Raw genomic sequence first — 20908 nt, 5'->3', positions numbered from 1 at the left:
AAGCGAGTGTTTCTCAAGTGCAGAGCCACTGGAGGCATGAAAAACGAATTGACAAATATGAAGTGAAATTAAAGTAATATATATATATCTATAGGGAAAATAACCAAGTAAGACTTTACACAGCCTTTATTTAAATAAAACAGTTATCAATCAAACATTTTGGGAAATCAGGCATTTGAGAAACACTACATTAAAAGCATAAAGAAAAAAAAACACACCTAAAATGCATTTGCTATCACCTTGTACCCCGAGTAAGAGTAAAATATCCCACATACACCTATTAGTCATTAAAAAATGAGGGGTCATTTGTAAAAATGTTAATGTGCTCCTTAAAAGTATAATAATAACTGTGTGGGTATCACAGGACTTCAGTAAAAACCCAAAGAATAAGTCCAACTAAAATGGTTTGCTAACTACATTTTCATTGGTATAAAAGTTTAATTACATAGTTAATTTTTTAAACCATATTGAGTAGGTGTTACTTTATCTTCCTACTTATTCAAAAGAAGGGCTGTATGAATGTGCAGTGGCTGCCCTTTACCTCCTAGTCCATTCACAGTGAATGAGAGCTGGAGGCTAGGTTTGCACTGTATACTTGTGGGAGTTGCCTACTTGCCCATCACTGGTTTCCAAGCTGCTTGTCTTGTCACAAAACAATGCTAAACCTTGTACCTGCAGCAGTCCAAACTATATACATCATTCAGCACAGTAAAGGTCAAACATTCAGGTTAACTTTTGATGCTAAATCTATAGCTGCTGAAAAAATATAATATTACCATTGTGCTCTATATAGCCATGAAAACACTGTTCCTCTCCTTAAACAGTGTGATGAGAGCCAAAGTGCGGTAGGGCCTATCCACTCGATGTCCGCCCGGCTGACTTAATGAGAGGACCATCCAACTTAAGCAGGTGGCAGTGTGTGTGGGAGACTGGATTTGAGAATTTGTATGTGTGTCCACACTCTCTGGCTCATTCCCCAGCACAACCAAATCAGGCCTGGGCACTAGTACAGTCTCCAGGGAGTTGAGGAGAGCAGTGCTCCACTTATCTACTGGCAGAGAAATGGATGGAGGAATAAACAGGTGCCAGCCACTGTGGTAATTTCTGTGTGTCGCTTACAAACTCGTGACCCCGCTAGCTTTTATTTGAGCCAGTATTTTAAATTGAATCGAGAGGAAGCAAACGAATGCAAAAACTTGATAAGTTACTGTGATGAAAAATATCAAATTAAGGTTTAACTACGTAATTTGAACGGAGCCGTTTCTGATTGCAAGATGAAAATTTGACCTCCACTTGTTGTTTATCCTCATCTTCCTGTGTGTAGCTGAGGAGAGCTGGTGAGTTATGAGGATGGAGGAAGGGGAAATAGAGAGAGGAATATGAGGGAGGATAGTGAGAGAGCAGCCAGACAAACTGGGGGTGGTGTCACTTGACAGAATATCTGGAGGCTTACTGCAGGCATGTGTCAAAACCATAGTATGAATAATTGAAAAGGGACAGAGAAAGAAACAGAGAGATACAGAGAGAGAATAAGAGTGGGAGTCAACAGAAAACGGGTGGGAGAATAACGTGGTCCAGCCTTTCCCCCATTTCCCTTTCTGGATTATCTCTCAGTTCAATAGATCAGATTAAATTCCTATTAGCTGCTTACTCATCCAGAGCATTGTGACGCTAAAGTTCAACTCCATCACCCGGTCGACCTATCTGACATGCTTGTGCTTCCAGAGGGTCTTTTTCTACTTTCAAGCAGAGAGAGTTACACTCTTAACACTTGCCCCGGCCTGCGTGTTTCTGAATACTGAGGCCAAATAAAACGTATAAAGCTCTTTTTCTTTTTTAATATAAACAAGACTTGAAAAACAATCATTATTTAATGGCTATGAATCGGGATAAAATAGGAAGAGTACAGCAAAGAGACAGTCCACTTAGGGGGCAATAAAGGCTTTGAGAAAGAAATCAATATTTCAGCAAAGGACTATGCATTAAAACATAGTATATTATTTTAGCGGTCTAGTAACTATGCTATAAAATATATACCACGGTTATACGACTGGAACTATCCTTCTATTAAACTCTTTAGTCTAACACGAGAAAAGACATTAAATAAAATCTGTTTTTATAATTGAATTATAATGAGGATAGGCTCTGTTACATAACTTATAAGATCAGACTGAACACACATGACAAAGACAATAACAGTAAACGTGCAAATTATCAGACTTATCAATATCACAGCTTTGATTATCATTACTGACAGATTATAATCATGCACTTCATTAAATTCATATCCAAAAAAACAGTTTTAATATTAATTCTTCCAGCTGCAGGTCCAGTGGTTTTTAATGGTTCTGTTTAAATAATACATTAGTTCAAACATAGGCTTAGTGTATATGCATTTTATAAGGTCAGCAAGAACAATTAGGTGTCATATTTTATACATACATCAATGCAGTTGTTAAATTCTTTACAGGAATAGAGCTATATCTAAACATCAATATTTGCTGAGGCCCATCAGCGAAAGACGAAGCCTTGAAATGATGTTGAAAACTTTATACTTCTGGAGAATTGATAGGTCAGAAAGAGGTGATTTTGTTTTTTAACCTGTTGATCTCCAATTTGGAACATAACCTTCTCTGGAGCAACTTAGGTAAATCATTAGTGTGGCAATGCACCACAGTAAGAAGTAATCCACCTGTGTTGTGAAGTTACCTGAATAACCCCAAATCCTGCTTCCTGGTACAGGACTTTGTGTTTAAAGATTGTTTGAAGATATAAAACCAATTTGGAAATAAATACTAGGTCTTATATTTATTGCATGAAATTAGCCCCATTTTTGTTCTTTGAATATTCCAAATTATTTTGTCTACATATATTTCCTCTTTTTTCATGAATTTTTAAAAAAAAGAAACATTTGAAAATTCAGTTACAGGTCCATTTCTCAGAACGTTCTAGTTGCAAGGAACATGATGTTACTTACTCATTTGCTTGCACAGAGGAAGCCCTTTTCATTCCACAGATGAAAGATAGTGCTTGAAATGTGTATATTCTTATCTGTCCCATCTCATTAAAATTAACTGAAGGGTGACTATGTCCTTTTTGGTCATCTTTTTTGATTGCATGGTCTGATTTTTTTTTTTTGCAAATGTCCTGATCCCTATTTCAGACACTCATAAATATTCACCTACCACATCAAATGATAGCAAACGTCAAAAAGAAAAGCATTTAAGACTTTTTTAAAAACTTTTCGTGGGCTTTGATATAAAAATAGTAACGATTCCCTCTGATCAACTTCTAAAAATTTCACTCAGAAATGATTTTAATGATCCTGCATCTGGGGTTTGCTTTGTAGCTTGAGAGGAGTGAGAAGGGAGTAAAGCTGCTGGGTGCCCATTCTGATTACCCAAAACCACTATAAACACCTATTGAGAGGGTCAAGATTGCAGCCATTTACCTGTCAACATAATGACTGTTTGAAAGAGCAGTTGGAGCTGTGAAATTTAGTGCTGCAGCTGACTTCTTTTTAAACCTATTTAACATTTAAGGGAAAATTCTGACAAAGAAACAGTGCCGTTTTAGCAAAATGGTGTAACTGCTTTGGTCAAAAATAATTACCCTTCCAAAAAGAGCTTTGTTAAACGATAAAAAAAAGAAGAAGCAAACAAAGAATAAAGCAACAGAGAAAATTTGAAACATTCAGATAACAAAATAAAGCCATTAGTGAGCGTATATTTGCAGTATGGCACATCTATTATAATTGTGTTGACTCATTATGTAAATACCTGTATGCTCACAAAAGGAAGCGATGGAAGGTGAGAAACTGAAATCTCATTATGCTCTGTATACAATTCATCCATGTCAAACTTCTGTCGGTGGCAGGCGCTGACATTTGAAAGCAAGTTTATCCTAACAGAGCTGGAAAAGCACATTTTTCTGTGTGGACTAAATGCCAGCTGTACAGATCAAGTAGCAGTCTGATCAATTACACAGAGAACCTTTGAACCACTAAATGCCATCCGAGGACTTCTAAACCCGACAATGTGGCTGGGATGAAAGGACAGTATTATTACCACAGAGGGAGGGTAACATGCAGAAAAATACACATTAATGGACGTTAACCACGACACACTCCCAATGACGCTATCTCCTTCAGACACCTATACACAAACCCATTCTTCTAATTGCCTAAGAACGACAACTGACATTATCCAAAAATAAACTGACATGCGATCCTGCAAAATGGAGGCTTCGACATTGAAATGTTTATGACAAAAAGTGCTTTTTGCTAAAAGGTTTTTTTTGTGTGTTTGTCGTCTTTCATATTAAAAGACCCTAGGAGACTGGCTTCCTTTAGCTTGCTGAGGGGCATTGACATTTCCATGCCCTTCTACAAAGAAGGATACCTTTCTATTGAGCGCCCGCTCGTCCAAACAGCACACAATGGACCATGTTGCTTTGTGTCAATAACCATAATGTAGGTGAGTGCTGTGTGTGTGTGTGGGTGTGTACAGCGACATTAATGAGCATAAAATGAATTTTGTTATGTTTTTGTGAATGTGCGTTTAACGGCTGTGTATGAGTGTGTAGGAGAAAACAATTATATGGTTTTGTGTGCAGCTGCAGCCGGAGCCCCGATGTACTTGTGTTTCAGTATGTGTTAGTGCCAAGATGCCTAAATGGATCTCTATTCTCCCACTTTTGTTTTGAGCAAGAGCCCTTTTCTCTTGCATTTTTGGCAGCACTAATTACCATTTTTATATTTAAAAATGGATAAAAAGACGTCTTCCTTTTTATATGTGAATATAAGAGAACTATCACCCGGCTCTGCAGTTTCACTGAACAGAAAAGGTTTCAGTGTCATTCAGCTAACTATTTTGGTTCTTTTATTAATTTTTTGCATGCTGCTTTCATCATTTAATCCAGTTTCAACTCGCAAATCATAAATCATCATAACATAATTTCCAGCATCACAAGTCAGCTCAGATACGTCCACTGTTCTAATGCGTAATGTTACATTTTGTTTGATTTTTTTTTCCTAATTTCACAAAAAAATGTAAACGTTCATATATTCTGTATTGATTTCATGTAAAGTGAAATGCACACAACAATCGTGGGGAAAATTGCTGATTTGACTGTTGTGCATATCACTGACAGGATAAGGTCACTGTTGAAAGGACTGACTGTTCACAGAGTGTTGTACTCGAGCATGTTTGCGTAAAAATGACTGGAAGGGAAAAGTGTGGTGGGAAAAGGTGCACAAGCCACAGGGCTGAACAGAGCCTACAGAGAACTGTCAAGAAACGTTGATTCAAAACCTTGGGAGAGAATCACAAAGAGTGCACTGAGGCTGGTGTCAGCGCATGAAGAACTATGACACACAAAAATCACTGTCACATTTCTCATATCAAACCACTCCTGAAACAGAAACAACACAAGTGTCTTACTTGTGCTAAAGAGGAAAAGAATTGGACTTCCAAAATTCTCTTTTCAGAAGTTTTTCATTTCATTTGGAAGTTCCAAGTGAAAGGACGAGTGGAGAGGCACAAAATCTAAGGTGTTTGTTCTCCAGTATGAAGTTTCTGCACTCGGTGATGATTTGTTGTGCCATCTGGTGTTGGTGTTGTTTGGTACGCTGTGTTTTACCAAATTCAAACTGCAGTTGTCTACTAGGAGACTGACTTTAGAGCACTTACATCCCTCTGCAGACAAATGGAGACCATTTCTTTTTCCAGAAGCACAGTGCCAAAACTACTATCAAATGATTTACTGACCATGTTATTACTGCGCTTGACTGACCAGTCAACATGACTGTATTATCAAGAGGAAGATGAGAAACACTTAACACAAAAATAGAGAATGTGAAGGCTGCTATCAAAGCCATCTGGGCTTCAGAGATGAGCAGCTTGTAATCCGATTACTTTTTTCAAGTAATGAGTAATGTAAAGGATTACTATTGCAAAAAAGTAATTAGATTACTGTTACTTTCCTGTAAGCATGCTGCGTTACTGCGTTATTAAACTGTTGTGACAATGACGTAAGCCCGTGCGACACTCGTGGCAGCAGCAGACCTGTGTAGATCAACAATGGATAATATGGAGTATGGGGGAGAGTACGACCATGCAGCGCTTAAACCTTGGACGTACTTACATTACTTTAAGTTTTATTCCGTAAAAAGTGACAAAAACATTAGCGTCCTCTGTACACTCTGCGTGGGAAGAAAACGTCTTTCTACAGCAAAAAGTTGAACTTCAAATCTGAGCAAGCACCTAGCAAGCCCTGCTAAACAGGTGACAATAGATTTAAGAGTGACAGGACTTAGTGCCGCTCAATTTTGGATTTTATTTTAGTGCTACCAACGTTAATGTTGTTAAAATGACGTTAACGCCATAATCGCATCAACACGGCAAATCTCTGTTAGTTAATGTGGATGGCCCCGTGCGTGGAGCTGCATGACATCAACATGTTAGCATGGTTAGCTCGTTAACGTGTTAGCGCTGTGCAGCCCCACGCATGGGGCAATCCGCATTAGATTGCTAAAGGAGATTTGCCGCGTTAATGCGGTTATGGCGGATGCGGTTAGCGTCATTTTAACGAGAATAACGCTGACAGCACTATTTTATTTATTTTTTGCTTTTTGTTTTTACTTGCATCTATTTAAAAGAGTGAGTGTAAACACAAAACATTATTTTGTCTTATATGCTGGAATATGGAGATTTATTACTAATTAGTAATATTAGTAACTAAATACTTTTTTCAAGTAACTTGACCAACACTGCTAGGCTTCAGTAACATCTCAGCCTGCTGCAAGCTGCTCCTCTCTATGTCACACCTTATGGAGCAGTAATTTGTGGTGAAGGAGAATAAAATTATCCTTTTTGAATTAATTTACCAAAAAAAACTTCAACACGGGATTGTGATTTTTTTTTTTTTAGATCACCAGTCCTCTACATTGTCCAACAGAAACAGACAAAATTGTTAACAAACTGGTGAACATAGAAGTGTCTTCAGCAGCCAAAAATAGCAATAACACTAATTCACTGATATTTATCAGACAACCTTAAATACAACAAATTTAACTTGTATGCCATGCTAACACGAAAGGGTCAATCTGAGAGCAAGGTCCTCCACCACTGTCACTGCCACTGCTGATGCAAGTGCAAATTCCTTATTTCCAACATTTCAAAGTCGTCCCAGTCTGCACCAAAACGTAACAATTTCTGTTGCCTGTGAACCACCGCTACACCAAGTGTCACAAAATTCTGCCTAGTGGTTTTTCTCTTGCAAATGTAGCTTACATTAATAGTGTAAGCCAATTTCACCATGGGCTGAATTCAGTACAGCCACATTAACCATTCAGCTGACTATGTTGAGGGAACAGCAACCTCAAGCCTCAAAAATAAAAACAGTTGCTAGTGTGACATTGTCTATTTATACAGTCGAGAAATATCTATCCATGTTCTTAGGTTGCACCTTTAAGAGTGAGGCAGACATAAATATAATAATAATAATAATAATACCTGCCATATGTCATATATCACAGCTAAAATTTTTGGTTGCGGCATGTTGACTTAAGGGAAAAACACAAAAACAAATTCGACGGTCAGTACTCGTAGGTCTCCTGGAGGCCAGTGAAATATAGACAGACAGGAGACAAAATAGCTGCAATCAGTGTAAAAATGTGTTTAGCTCATGGACGTGTATGAATGTATGTGAGATACGAATTTTGTGTGTGCATGTGTGTGTGTACCACCAGTACACAGTAGAGTCCTGGGCCTTAAGCTGTCTTTAGGTGCACTGAATTACAAACGGATCAGGATCAGCAGGGACAAGAGGAGACTACACAGCAGCTCTGGTACTGCCCAAGGCTCTGTGCTGCTCTCAAGAGAGCGTGCTCGGGCGTGATCAGCTGATCAGAGGATCCACAGTCTGACGATAACACAATCTCTTTTACTGTGCATTTCTGGTTAGAAATAGAGAAAAGTATTTCACCCCTTTTGAATGGGATTACATTACTTCACCAGTACATCATGTGGGAGCCCAGATGATGTACTAAGAGCTTCATGCAGGCAGGGATCCGGCTCGTCAGGGGTTACCAGATTTCTTGTGCGTCAAAGGAAAGCGAGCAAAGTGAGCCTAAAGCCCTCCTTGTAGACATTTCCCCCCCCCAAAAAATATGCAACGTTGAGAATAAAAACAGCAAAAGATTCATCTTAATTCAAGGCCTGCAATGTGGATGTGGCAATGCGCAGGCTGCGTCAGTGGCGTGTCTGTGAATGTGTGTGCCCACAGTATGTTTCAGACAGGTCTTCGCTTTGGTTGACAGCACTGTTGCAACATTCATAACAGCCTGGGAAAATGTAATGAGCTAAAGTGTCACAACATCTCAAATCGCTCTGCTAGCCTTCACTTCTGACAGTCTGACTCCGCTCCCCAGTGCTGTGTGTGTGTGTTTGTGTGTATTCACTGGCTTTATCTTCAGGGTCTGTTTATATTTTGTGTGGGAGGGGGCCAATGGCCAAGAAATGGAAGCCAGGGACAGGAGAAGCCAAGCAAGCTGCCACAATGCCACCAGTATCTTACAGCCTCGCGCTATTTTTGTCTCGCCACAGAAGTCGAAAGAAGGAAACTGGAGTTATTCAGGACTGTAAAGTGACAGAACATGCAGAACAGATCCTTTCTATTTCTCCTCCCTCGTTGTCTTCGCTACTACTCTTATATTAGTCACTTCCGAGTCTCTTCACCTTCTATTTTCTCTCTCTCCCTCTGGAGATCTTTTAATGGCAAGTTTATCCTCGTTCACCCTGTGGCTCTTACCGGGCTGATTTCCTTTGAGTCTGCAAGGTTTACAGGTGTCCCTTTAGGGTTCCTGGTGTTAGCAGTGGTGGTGTCCCTCAAGGCTGTGTGGTGTAAGGTCTGTTCTCTGACAGCTCTGTCTGCCCGTAACACCCAGGGTGCCAGGTGTTATCGTTAACACGTCTCATCACAGCTTAAAGGAGCCGCACGTCTAAATCTTACAATGGATTGCTCGTGATATCACTTTTCTCCACTTGCTTCCTCGAAGCTTTTTCCAGTCCTCCATCTTCAATCTGTGTTCCTCCTTTTCGTGCATACTTTGTTATATTTTTTTAATTTTTGTGCTTCCTTCCTTGCACGCTTTTCCATCCTTCCTTGCCTCCTTGTCTTCTGGTCCTTACCTCTATGAGTGCGCACACTTAAAAAATACAATAACTTTAAGTAGAGCAGTTCCCTAGAGGGGTGAGTGACAGGCTATTCTTTGCCTCCCGTCGTTATTTCTGACATAGTTAAAGAGGAAATAGTAGACTAAAATTATCTATTTTTCCCTTTGTCCTGTCAGAATCAATTAATCACTGACAGTAACATTATATAAGGATGTTTTCCGGAGTGGTGAGAGCTCTGATGTTGAATTCTTAAATCTATTTCTGGTAAGGAAAGTGAATGAAAATCAAAAAAACTGCCCTCTGGTAAACACTAAGAAGGAATTATTTACTATTTTTCAGCCAGTGCAGATCTGACAGTCATTCAGACACGAGCCTAGTGAAGGACTTTATCCCCTCAGTCATCTTTGCTCTGTCTCTTTCTCTTTCATGCTTTCTTGCTCCATCTCACTCTGCCTCATTCATCTCTTTGGTTATTTTCCCCCTCTCTGGGTAGCTGCTATGGAGATATAACAAAAAAAAAAATCCTTTACACTGTTGAGCCACCACAAGGTGTACAGTAATGCATTTGCTCATACATTTTAGTACAGTGTTTCTTGCATTTTATTCCTCATTAAAAATGTCAAATATATGCAAAGTGTTTATACTTATATTTGTTCTTACACATGCAGCTCCAAAACTAATCTAGTCATTACCAGGTGGCGAATGCAGATGCATGAATCAGACATTAAATGGTCTTTACATTCTAGCACATAGTACAAAGTCTGTATCCATGGATACTAATGGTAAGTGAATTAACAGCACAGAAGTGGGCATTGTTCAGACTACATGTGTAAAAATGTCCTAAGCCTGTTAACTACTACATATTTGTCTTTTTAGGTGCATTGCTACATTTGTTGGCTCCACCAACAAATTAATTTCTTTAATTAATGAAATCACTTTCATTCAAATGTGGTAATGACTGTCTGCATAGAGCCAACATGCCAACGCGGTGACAGCTAAATGATAACAGCTTCAAACTGTGAAGTCGAAACCAGTCGATGATGTCATACTGGCTAAATCCATCTTATTTATACAGTTCCTGTCTAAACCATGCCATATGTTTTTATTTTCTTGCATGAGCGCACTGTGTTGAAGAAGTATTTAATTCATATTTACAGCTGACATAAGTTTGAGTCTCAGACTGCAGGTGCTTGTGGTGTCTGTACTTGAGTGTCATTGTGTGAGTGTTTCTGGAACACCGATAAGACCCTCCCGTGTAAAACCCAGTTTGCGGTCTTCATGGGAAATCAATTTGTCCCGCTTTCTACGTGGCCAGCCTTTATATGCTTCACTTCCTCCCACAGCTGTCACCCAATGTATACAGAACCATTTCCTCTTTCCATCCAACACAACGCACACATACTCACTGAGCCAAATCAAACGCATATCAGCCACATACATGCATATTCATTCGATTTCTGTGCACATTCGGCACTCCAGCTGACAAGTGAATTACAAAGAGTGGCAGAAAAGATGAGTCAACTCAAGGTGGTGGTGAGTGTGTGTGTGTGAGCTGGTGAGAGAGTGAAAAAGAGATAAAAAGAGAGAGGTGAATCCTGGCAACTTGGCCAGGAGCTCATTAATCTGCAGATGTGTTCACACCAAAGAGATACGGCGTGCTGCACTCACATGTATTCACACATGGACGCACGCACATTATGAGCCCTGTAGCTCATTCTTATTCAACTCTGCAGCCAGTGTGTCCTTTGTTTCTCATTGTCCTGAGGAGGTTTGAGAGGAGGGAGTGTCCATGGTGATTGAAAACTGAGAAATTATGCCATCACCTATCTCATATCTTCTGTGAACAGAGTTTGCCTACACTCCAGTACCCCTCTGCAGATGCTTGGGTTTTATTTTATTAATGTTTTTTTTTTGTGGCGTTTTTTTGAATGTGTCTAATGGATGCACCACCAACTGAGTCAGCTGCAGGCGCAGCAGTGTCAATCAGCACTACAGGCTTTTTTTGGCATTCTTGGGGTAAGAGTATGCATGTCAGTGGCAGCGGGGGTACAGCCAATCATAATGCTGATTGAGGAATCCGGCGATGTGAAGGAATTAATGAGGCATGGGGTACTGGCTGAGCCAGCCAATCATAGCCATTTAAGAACTCGTCAGCTGCTGACAAACTGTGAAAAACTGCCGGTCATCAATCACACCAAAAGAGACGTTCTCTCGCCATTCGCACACTTGCCATCACATGGTAGCTCATGGATTGTTCATTTTGAGTCACAATGCTGAGTCATTTGTTGTTATTCCACCTTCAAACCAAAAGAATTCACCAAAAAAGTCTTATTTTAACCACAAAATGCATCACCACCCCATATTTGTCAGCAAAGATTGCTCTTAAAAGCATCGTGTTTGAGTTAAAAAACGTCTGATTAAAAAAAAAATCCAGGATCATTAAAGACCAGGACTGTATTTTCCCATAGTTGAGTTTGTCAGAGTTGTTGGTGGTATATGAATGACCTTTTCTTAATATCACTTTTTCCTACCTGGTGGTGATTGTCCTACTATTGCAGGAAAAATAGAAGCAAAGAAAAAGCACTAGAAACTCTATAACATATGGGCCTAACCTCTAGAACTAGAAGGATTTGGAGCCAAACACATAAATCCATTGCATCATTAATGATGGAATGAATGAGATGTCCTGAGGGGAGCAGCAGGGCAGCTCCTGCTCCTTCCATCTATCTTCCTATATGTAACCTAACAACTCACCTAGGATCTATCGATCTGCACATTTCTTTCTTACTTTTTTACACTTCTGATTATAACTCTTTGCTTTACTGCATAAATCACCTCTAGCTCTAAGAATACCAACTTTAGCTTCACACTTTGTTAATCTTGAGAGAATCTGCTGACAAATATCTGAACAGCCTGTGTGTATCCGCCATAGAACATCCACCATGTTCAGCTACAGTCTGTGCTTCCCGCTTTCACAATCGTCTTTGACCTCACCGCTTAGATGTATGGACCTTTGGTGAAGTGGGTATGGGCCGCTGATATTAATAGCCTCAACCTCATGAATCTTTCAGGCTCAATCATATGAGCTGATGTGAAAGGAGTTGGCCCGAGAGGATGAATTAGTTAATACATCAACCAGTGGAGGCATTTCTGATGCCCTCTTTAAACAAGAGTTGTGCATTAGCTCTTCTTATAGTCTTGAGTACATATTAGTTTAACATAAGACAGGTACAAACAGGTGTGTGTGAGGGGGAGGTCAGATCTGTGTGGAGGATAAAATGGACATAAAAAGGAGAATACATTTTGCACACGCCCTTGTGAGCATATTTGGCAATTCGAGTATGCAGGTGAGTGAGCGTGTGAGCTTGAATAAGTTTCATTTTATGCATGAGTACAGAGACATTTCGGTATGAATAATTGTATTGGCCTTTGACAGAAAAATACTGAGCAAGAGAGGGAGAAAAAAAAGGCATGGAGCCACAGAGAGAGAAGTGGGGGGAGAGGTTCGGGGTTGCGAGAGAGTGAGGAAGTGTGGCAGGAAATGAAATGTGTTATTTGGGAGAAATGGAGGTGGTAGTGTGGGGTGGAGGGTTTGTGTTCACCCCCAATCTCTGCACTGCAGCGCGATTTCAATGCAGCCCTACACTGCAGGCTTTGCCAAAGAGCGATGTTCTGGAGGGGTCAAGGAAGGGAGGAAGGGTGAAGGAAAAATGATGGTCTGAGCAGAAGAGAGGGAAGAAATGGGTGCAAAAGAACGGCAGAAGGAGAAGAAAAATGCAGGAAATGCCAACTAGGAAAGAAAATAAGGAGATGGAGCGTGAAAGAGCGGCAAATGAGGTGAAGACATGGAGATGCGGTCAAAGTGAAAAATGGAAGAAAAAGAAAAAACATATTTGATAAACGGTAAAGAGCAAGCAAGGGAGAGAGGAAGGAACTGGGGGAAATAACTCCGATCTAATCACCATGATTGGGAAAGTTGGAAGAGCAGAGTGTGTGGTAAGGTGCAAATTAAAAAATAGTGCTTCCTGTCAAGCAGAAAACCAACCTGAGGACTCTGCTATGTGCAAACATACTGCAAAAGATGTCGCTTTTCAATTTATTTTGCTGAAATTGACCAGGGAGTTCTTTAAACCACCTGTAAGTCTGAGCAAATGTGCTCCGTTAAATTGAAAAGGAACTGGATAGATGTTTATGCCTATTAGACTTGTTGTTTTTGACTGATTTACTTGAGAAATCTTTGGAAAGCTGAGAAGAAATGAGCAAGGCTGATTAAGGATAAGAAATAAGACGAGTTTATGAGGCATGTGAAATTGGTGAAGTGACCCAAGAGGCAGAAAGAGGAAATCACAAGTCCAAGAGGAGTTTTGAAACATGAAACACATTTATTTGTTCCACCAGACACCATAAGAAACAATTCTGGCTAGCACTCTCCACAGACAGATCCCAACACTAGTTAAAAAACAACACAAGTCAATCCCATCAATGACAACAACTGACACACTAAGTGGGCCTCTGCTTAAATACTACTGGATGTGTACTATAAGCAGATTCAAAGAGACTTCTTACATAAAACCCTTTCCTAAATTATTTAAAATCTCCATCCACATTAACAAACCACCATTGCCCAATAAATACAAATAAACAGCAATCAATAAATACATAAAGTTGTAGTTAGAAGTTTACATCAGACTGAATCTATGGACATTAATGATAAATGTCCCTTAGCAAGGGAAGACTTAACCAGACACTTGATGAAATCAACAGCTGGATGGTTGAAACTTGGACACAGTTGGGTGTTCCAACAGGATGATGAGCACATGCACATTGCAAATGGTTTTGGATTGCATAACGCGGCCTAACGTTAAGCTCCTGGAATGGCCTTCCTACACCCCCAACCTCAACCCTACTGAAACTTTGTGGAGTATGCTTAAGAGCTTGGTCCTCGTAAGGTAACCAATTTAAATGAACCCTACTAATTCAGTAGGGAATTCAGAATCCATTCAGAACTATACCAGACGCGTGTTGATGACTATCAAAAGGTGAGGTGGCTGGCTGAGGTGCAACTTGCTAACCAAATATTAGTGGGAGTGTATGCATTCTTTTGACCCTGTCTGGATTAGAGAAAATCCAAAATAAATTCAAACTTGTGCATTTCTAATTTTTTAATTTTTTCATTAAAGATGTATGCTGTAATATAATTTTACCCTGGAAAAAGAACAGTTTAAAGAAATCATTAAAAGCCCAGACTTACCATGACATTAATGCCCATAATAAATATATATAAAGCTTTGACTCCAATTGTACATCTAACCGGTAAAATCAAAGACCCTGCTACCTAAAACCCACTTGATGTTGTCCTCCCAGAATTAATAAAAAGTTGCAACCAAAGAACTATTTTGCCTGAACACCCTGGGAGTTAAGTTTCTTCAGTAGATGAATTAAAATATACAGCCTTTACTGGCTTATGTTAGCATAAGCCTTTTTATTCAGCCGGCATCTAGCAAACAATAAATCATACAATATGTTTTACAGTCAAGTGGAACAACCCTGCCCCGTATCACTCCTGTGATAATGTGACAACTCAACAAACAAACAATACATGTATTTTAATACACAGTGTATGAATCTTATTTACCAATATTCTATTACTGTATGTGGCAATTATAGTCGTCAGTTTCGATGATCAGTATTTGTGTAGCAGTTACTCAGATCATTAGTTGCCCTTTATGAGAATGGAAGCTTGTCCTTACAAGGCAACTGTGACCATGTCAATTCGACCAAACTGTTGAACTTTATGAAGCAGCACAGGTACTATTATCTCCTCCAATTCATCATGCAAATGACAAATGGAGGAGGGGAATCTACACCAGGCCATGAGAGAGATGGACAGAGATGAGGTGAGACAGGGGTTGAAACACAGGAAGTGAGAATAGGATGACCAGAGTAATTTCCCACTTTTAACACCACCATTTACCTTCTTCACCCTATAACACACGCTGAATATGAAATGCAAAAATCACAGTTCATTTACTAGCTTTTAGCTTTGATTTTCTCTCAGACTTCTATGTGTTGCCAGTAATAACAGTGTGTTGTTGTTAATCTAGATGCATATGAGTGATTTACAGCCTGAAATTGCCGGGAGGGGCTCAGAGTAGAGCCGCTGCTGCTCCACATCGAAAGGAGCCAGCTGAGGTGGTTTGGGCATCTGGTAAGGATGCCCCCTGGGCGCCTCCTGGGTGAGGTGTTCCAGGCATGTCCCACCGTGAGGAGGCCCCGGGGCAGACCCAGGACACGCTGGAGAGATTATATCTCTCGGCTGGCCTGGGAACGCCTTGGTGTTCCCCCGGATGAGCTGGAGGAGGTGGCTGGGGAGAGGGAGGTCTGGGCCTCTTTGCTTAGGCTGCTGCCCCCGCGACCCGGCCCCGGATAAAGCGGATGAAGATGGATGGATGGATGGATGGATTTACAGCCTGAAATTGCTTACCTGCCTGCTCCCTTTTTTGTCCTGATTGACGGACTGATGGAGTGATTGAGATCTTCTGGCAAAGCAAATAGCAGTTGACCTGAAATAATTTGCATAATTCGTGGTCTGCCTAGAATCACTGTGATTTGTTGGCTAGTCTTTAGAGATAGATGGAGATAGATTAATGCATTTCCTTCTCGACAAGCCACATTTGAACAAAACAGAAAAAGCTGCTTCTGTCAGAAAGAGTTGGATTTTGTTTTTATACTATAAATAAAGACAAACAACGGTCCTAATCTTGGAGGAATCTATTAAATTTGTGATTTATTGCTCTGGTTGCAGATTCTAAATCAAAAGAGCTACAAATGTTGCACCATTATAACCCTGTTGGTGTTGCATGGCAGGAGTTTTTTTAATATACTGTATACAGACTGCAGAGTACATTTGATTAGAAGCCACAGGGTCCTGAACTCTGACTTCTCATCCATGTTGATTTAAATTTAACACAACAACTGAATCAAATAAACCTGCTGGATTTGCCAGAATGTGCGATACAGGCAGGAAGGACTGAAGAATGAAGTGTATGGCTGCTGCCATTTTCAAGGTCATGAACAAACGAAATCACTCTAACTAAAATGTAATGGTGGTGTTTCTTCCTATGAATGTGGGAGCATTCCTTTTACAAAACATAGGAGTACAGGAAAGATACCACACAAAACTACAAAAAACCGAGTGATTGTATAGGAATTTCTTTTATTTATGTATTAATCACATTATTTTATTGTATGATGCCTTGGTGCCACTGGATTTTAACATGTCTGACACTCATACTATAAGACAAATGGTGGGGGTCTAGTACGGAAGTTGGGGGAAGCAGACAACTTCACAGGAAGAATCTTTTGTCTCTTCGAGGACTCTGGGAGGTAGCAAGGGAGTGTGAACCTTAAGGTGTGAAACAGCTGTGTACTGCCTTTTGTTCCTGGAGAAGGTATTTAACTGAGAGCCATGCTAGGCTCAGTGAGACTCTGCTGACCGTCTGCCCCGCGGTCATGTAGGATCTCCACAAGCTTGGTTTTCTGTTCTTTGTGTGTTTTGATTAAAGAATGTTATCTACCGCTCACCTGCAGGCTTTATTTAAATGGAAAACTTCCACAACATGACACTGTGAACATACATGGACAAAAAAATAGTATGACATAAAACTAAACATGTACTTGATTTTGCTGTATGAATTTATATGCATAAGGCTGCTTTTCCCTCTCCAGTTAGATTGAAATGGGCATAAATATATTAGTTTGCAGTGCAGTGAATACTTAATAGACCTTTTAACAGAATGGATGGCAATGAACACATTGTGTCACATGGGCAAAACCCTCCAAAAGCACCAGAGCATTTGTCACTATGAACAACTGCTACATGTGTCTGTGGATATTCATAGAAGCTGTACCATTAATGTAAAACATTTGTAGCGCTCGCACTTTAAAAGATCTCATAAAGTACTTAATACTTGATGATAAAATGAAAGGATATCACTAAAACTAGGAAACTGTGTGTGCATGTCATGTATGTCCATGACTTACACAAATTCTCACTACTACCTAATTCTTTTATAGAAACTGGATGATTTGTGGACTATCATATGCATCTGGTTTCAAGTTTTGCATTTAAACTGTTGGTTAATAGCATTACACGTGTATTGTTGAAAAATTAACACTGAGACAAGTTAATGATCTAGTTTACTCCATGCATTTAAGTGTCATTGTAAAGTGGAGACACTCTTAAGTTGATTATGAGAGTCCAGTCAAGTAAAGTCAGACCAGAGAGGTGTACTAATACTAGTTTTGTAGAGGAAGGATTTCACAAAATGTTAAAACCCCATTGACTTGTATCACAGTCGTGGTTATTAACTTTCTCTGTCAAGCAGAGCTTCATGCTTCTGGCTCTGTGCACACTCACATAAAAATGGGCCATTGGTGGGTCACATGACATTTCTTCCACACAAAATAATCTCTGTGAGTGCTGCTTATTCCAAGCAGAGACATTATCAGATGATGATTATGATAAAAATCTATAAAGCCCATAAAAAAAATCTAAAAGTAAAATGTAACTGTCGCAAATAAGAGACGAGACTAATGCTTCAGAAAATCATTAATCTGGCGCTTTAGCCCACAGAGCAGTAAAATAAACAATTTCAATGCGAGTTAATCATTTTATTGCTGAGTGCGCTCTCAGCACTGCTGTCTGTTTCTACGGTGTTGGCTGCACATCAGACTTTTGAAACTTTAAACTGGATACGTTTGAACATTAAAGGTTACTGTCCCATAGCCCAATAACGGAGACATGGAAATTTGTCAACAGATCAAAGTGAAATTACTTTCATTCACTGAACAGGTAATATTGGTGTGCGTTCTGTCTTCTAGTAGCTGCAATTCCAGCAGTGTAAAATAGACTTCGCAGCAGATTAGGATCAGTTATAATGGCATTTATACATTTTTGGCATCGCTAAATTAATGTATGCACCTTCCTGTGATAATGTGATGTGCACTTCATTTGGTGGTGGTTTTAGTAAGGTGTGGCTTAACAACTTCCACATATAAAACAGATTTGCTCATCAGAGAATCTATAATGCACTTAATGTAAAACATGCTGTAAATGAAATGTTAAAGTTACCACTATGACTTAGCCAGGTGAGAAAGGAGCCTCTTTCATGATACAACCCCCCTTCTGAGTTTAAGCTTAGCATCGCTAAGACACTAATCTCACTTCATAGTACACTCCTCAGGTCTGTGATTCAATCAGTGTTTACAGCTGGCAGATAAAGTCATATTCTAGATTGTAGTATTAATAAATATAAGAAAGATTTTTAAACAAGATTTAATATTTATTATCATGGTTACTTAGGATACACTAATGCCTGGGGGCACTGCCTCTGGTTTGTGTGTTTTCATAAATAAGTAAATGGGGCTTTTATTAACCTCAGCTGTAGAAGGCTGGCAGTTCTCTGTTTTGAAAAGTAGATGTACGAAGTTGATGCTTGTTGTGCTGCCGTGCTCTTGTTAAAGTTGTTTGGCTCACACAAACTTAAGTCCTTTCATTTTTTTTAATTAAAAGCACCCAGCATTTCGCACCCACACATACCTATCATTTCTCAACAAGCCTTTTAGTCATCGCGCAACAATAATTAAATGTGCTGTATAGTGGACTGCGTTAGTTATTAGGTTTGGAATGCATCTCAGAATGTGCTTCTTTTTTCTAGTTTTCAATTAGCCCCCAGTGTATAAATAGTCCTGCCCTCTTTGTCAGGCTTTCTGTGAATGTACCTGTTGTGTCCTACCTTTCACAAGCTCTTGTTTGTCCCCGCTCAAGTTGCATTTGTTTGGATAGCATTTAAAAGCTTTCTGTTAACTGTCAACTTTGCCTCCTTACCTTAACATTGCAATCCGCACACTTCATTGTTACAACAAGAATGATTAAAGATAATCACTTCAACAAGTCCTGCAACTATTTTATTTGTGCAGTAAATTTTGATTAAATTATGCTGTATCTCCACCTCATTCCAGCTGTGGGATATGGATACTATAATTAATCACTGTGTATCAACACATGGCCATCAAACTTAGAGGCTTTGATGTGCCTCATCAACCACTTTTTCTATTGCAGCATTCTAAAAATTGGTTCTCATGATCAGTGGGATACCACGACTTCAAACAAGATTGTTAATGTTTTTCGATTTATTACTGCCCATATGGCTTACTGACAGCCTTCTGTGGGTTTAGATAAAGTTAGAGCCCTGAACAGAAGTTAGAGTGGACTTGGAAGATAATTTTTACACTGTCACACCTTCATAAATACTAACTACAAACTCACAGAGGAAACAAAAAGCACGAAGACACCAGTTCTTTAAAATGCTTTTTCCCAAAGAATTCCCAAAAGTTCCAGAGACAGTCCCTAAGGATGACATTGCATCATTTTGCCTAAATAATCACCTTTATGGAGCAGGGCCGATGGATGGAATACTGGTTTATTGGATTTTATGGCTATAATATGATTGTACTGGCTGTCTAAAATCAATTTGAACCGGAAGAAAAAAGATGGAAGCTCTTCAATAAGCTGTCCATCAGTGACTGATTAAGGACACTGAGGCTAAACATGTGAAATGAAACACAGTTATTAAAGCTGGCTTTCTACTCCCTCTTCAAAATAGCACATTTTTAAATTGTAGTCAAGCATGTTCTGTTATAGGTTGCTAACCTTTTTCGCCTTTAGCGGTAAGTAATAATAAAACACATCAGATATGCAGCTGTTCTAATTGCCATCACAGCAATTTAGTTACATTGGGAAATAACAACTTCAAAGAAAAGAAAGCCAAAGAGAGACACAGAAATGAAGAAGTAATAAGTAAATAACCAATATTTTGTGACTTTTTAGTGCTTTTCTGCCCAAACATTTTAGCTAAAATAACACAATTTATTCTAGCTGCTTCTATAAACCATCAAGCTTTTATGCAGCCTTAACCAAATCCAATGGCTTAAAATCATTACAAAGTGCATTCGTGGATGTTATATTCATTTGGCATCAATTTTCATTGATCCAACAGAGTGTTGATTGATCTTCAATGACATTTATGCAGAGGCATGCCTAAATGTTGTATAATAGGTACTTTTGAGTCAAAGCATTAAAAGGCATTGAATAATCAGAGCCAGGTCAATATATTCACCACTGATCTGTGACTCCTTTCCATAAGTATTGATCATTAAAACCACAGCGTGGCCGAATGTCTTTGTATGGATGACTGTGAAAAACTGAAAAAGACCACCAGACCATAGACATCAGACCATGGACGACAGAACCACAACTGCAGATGTTTGTAATTCATCTGTTGGAGCTGTTACAGCGAGGACAACACAAAAACAGGACATGGCTTGATATGCACATGCTGCAACATAGTGTAACTCTTGTGCACAAGCTAACATTTACTGTAGTCTTCCCACAGAAATTTGGCCAGGACCCAGAATCAATGTCAGACTGAATGCTGTCAACAACTTTGCACTAAAGGTGACGTGTTTAAGCTCAGTCAAAGTCTTCCACCGAGTGTTTCTCAGTTTTTAAAGTGCCATTCAAAGTAGTAAAGTCACTTTGATATTTTCTACCACTGCCACATCTTCCTTTTCTTTCCTGTATTTTCCCTCATCCACTGCGGCGTGCACTGCTTCGACAATACTTTAATCAGCTGCTCCACTGCTCAGTGAGCTCAGAGCTCCTCTGTGGC

At 39.5% G+C, this 20908-nt stretch overlaps 1 protein-coding gene across 5 annotated transcripts in view; it reads right to left on the bottom strand.

Moving 5' to 3' along the window:
• Window positions 1-20908, bottom strand: part of ncanb (neurocan b) — a 193345-nt gene that overhangs the window by 62203 nt on the left and 110234 nt on the right. The gene's annotated exons all lie outside the window — the stretch shown is intronic.

The sequence above is a fragment of the Neolamprologus brichardi genome, chromosome 23 (assembly GCF_056152115.1).
Source record: "Neolamprologus brichardi isolate AB-2024 chromosome 23, ASM5615211v1, whole genome shotgun sequence".
Lineage (NCBI taxonomy): Eukaryota > Metazoa > Chordata > Actinopteri > Cichliformes > Cichlidae > Neolamprologus > Neolamprologus brichardi.
This window is presented reverse-complemented; position numbering and strand designations above follow the sequence as displayed.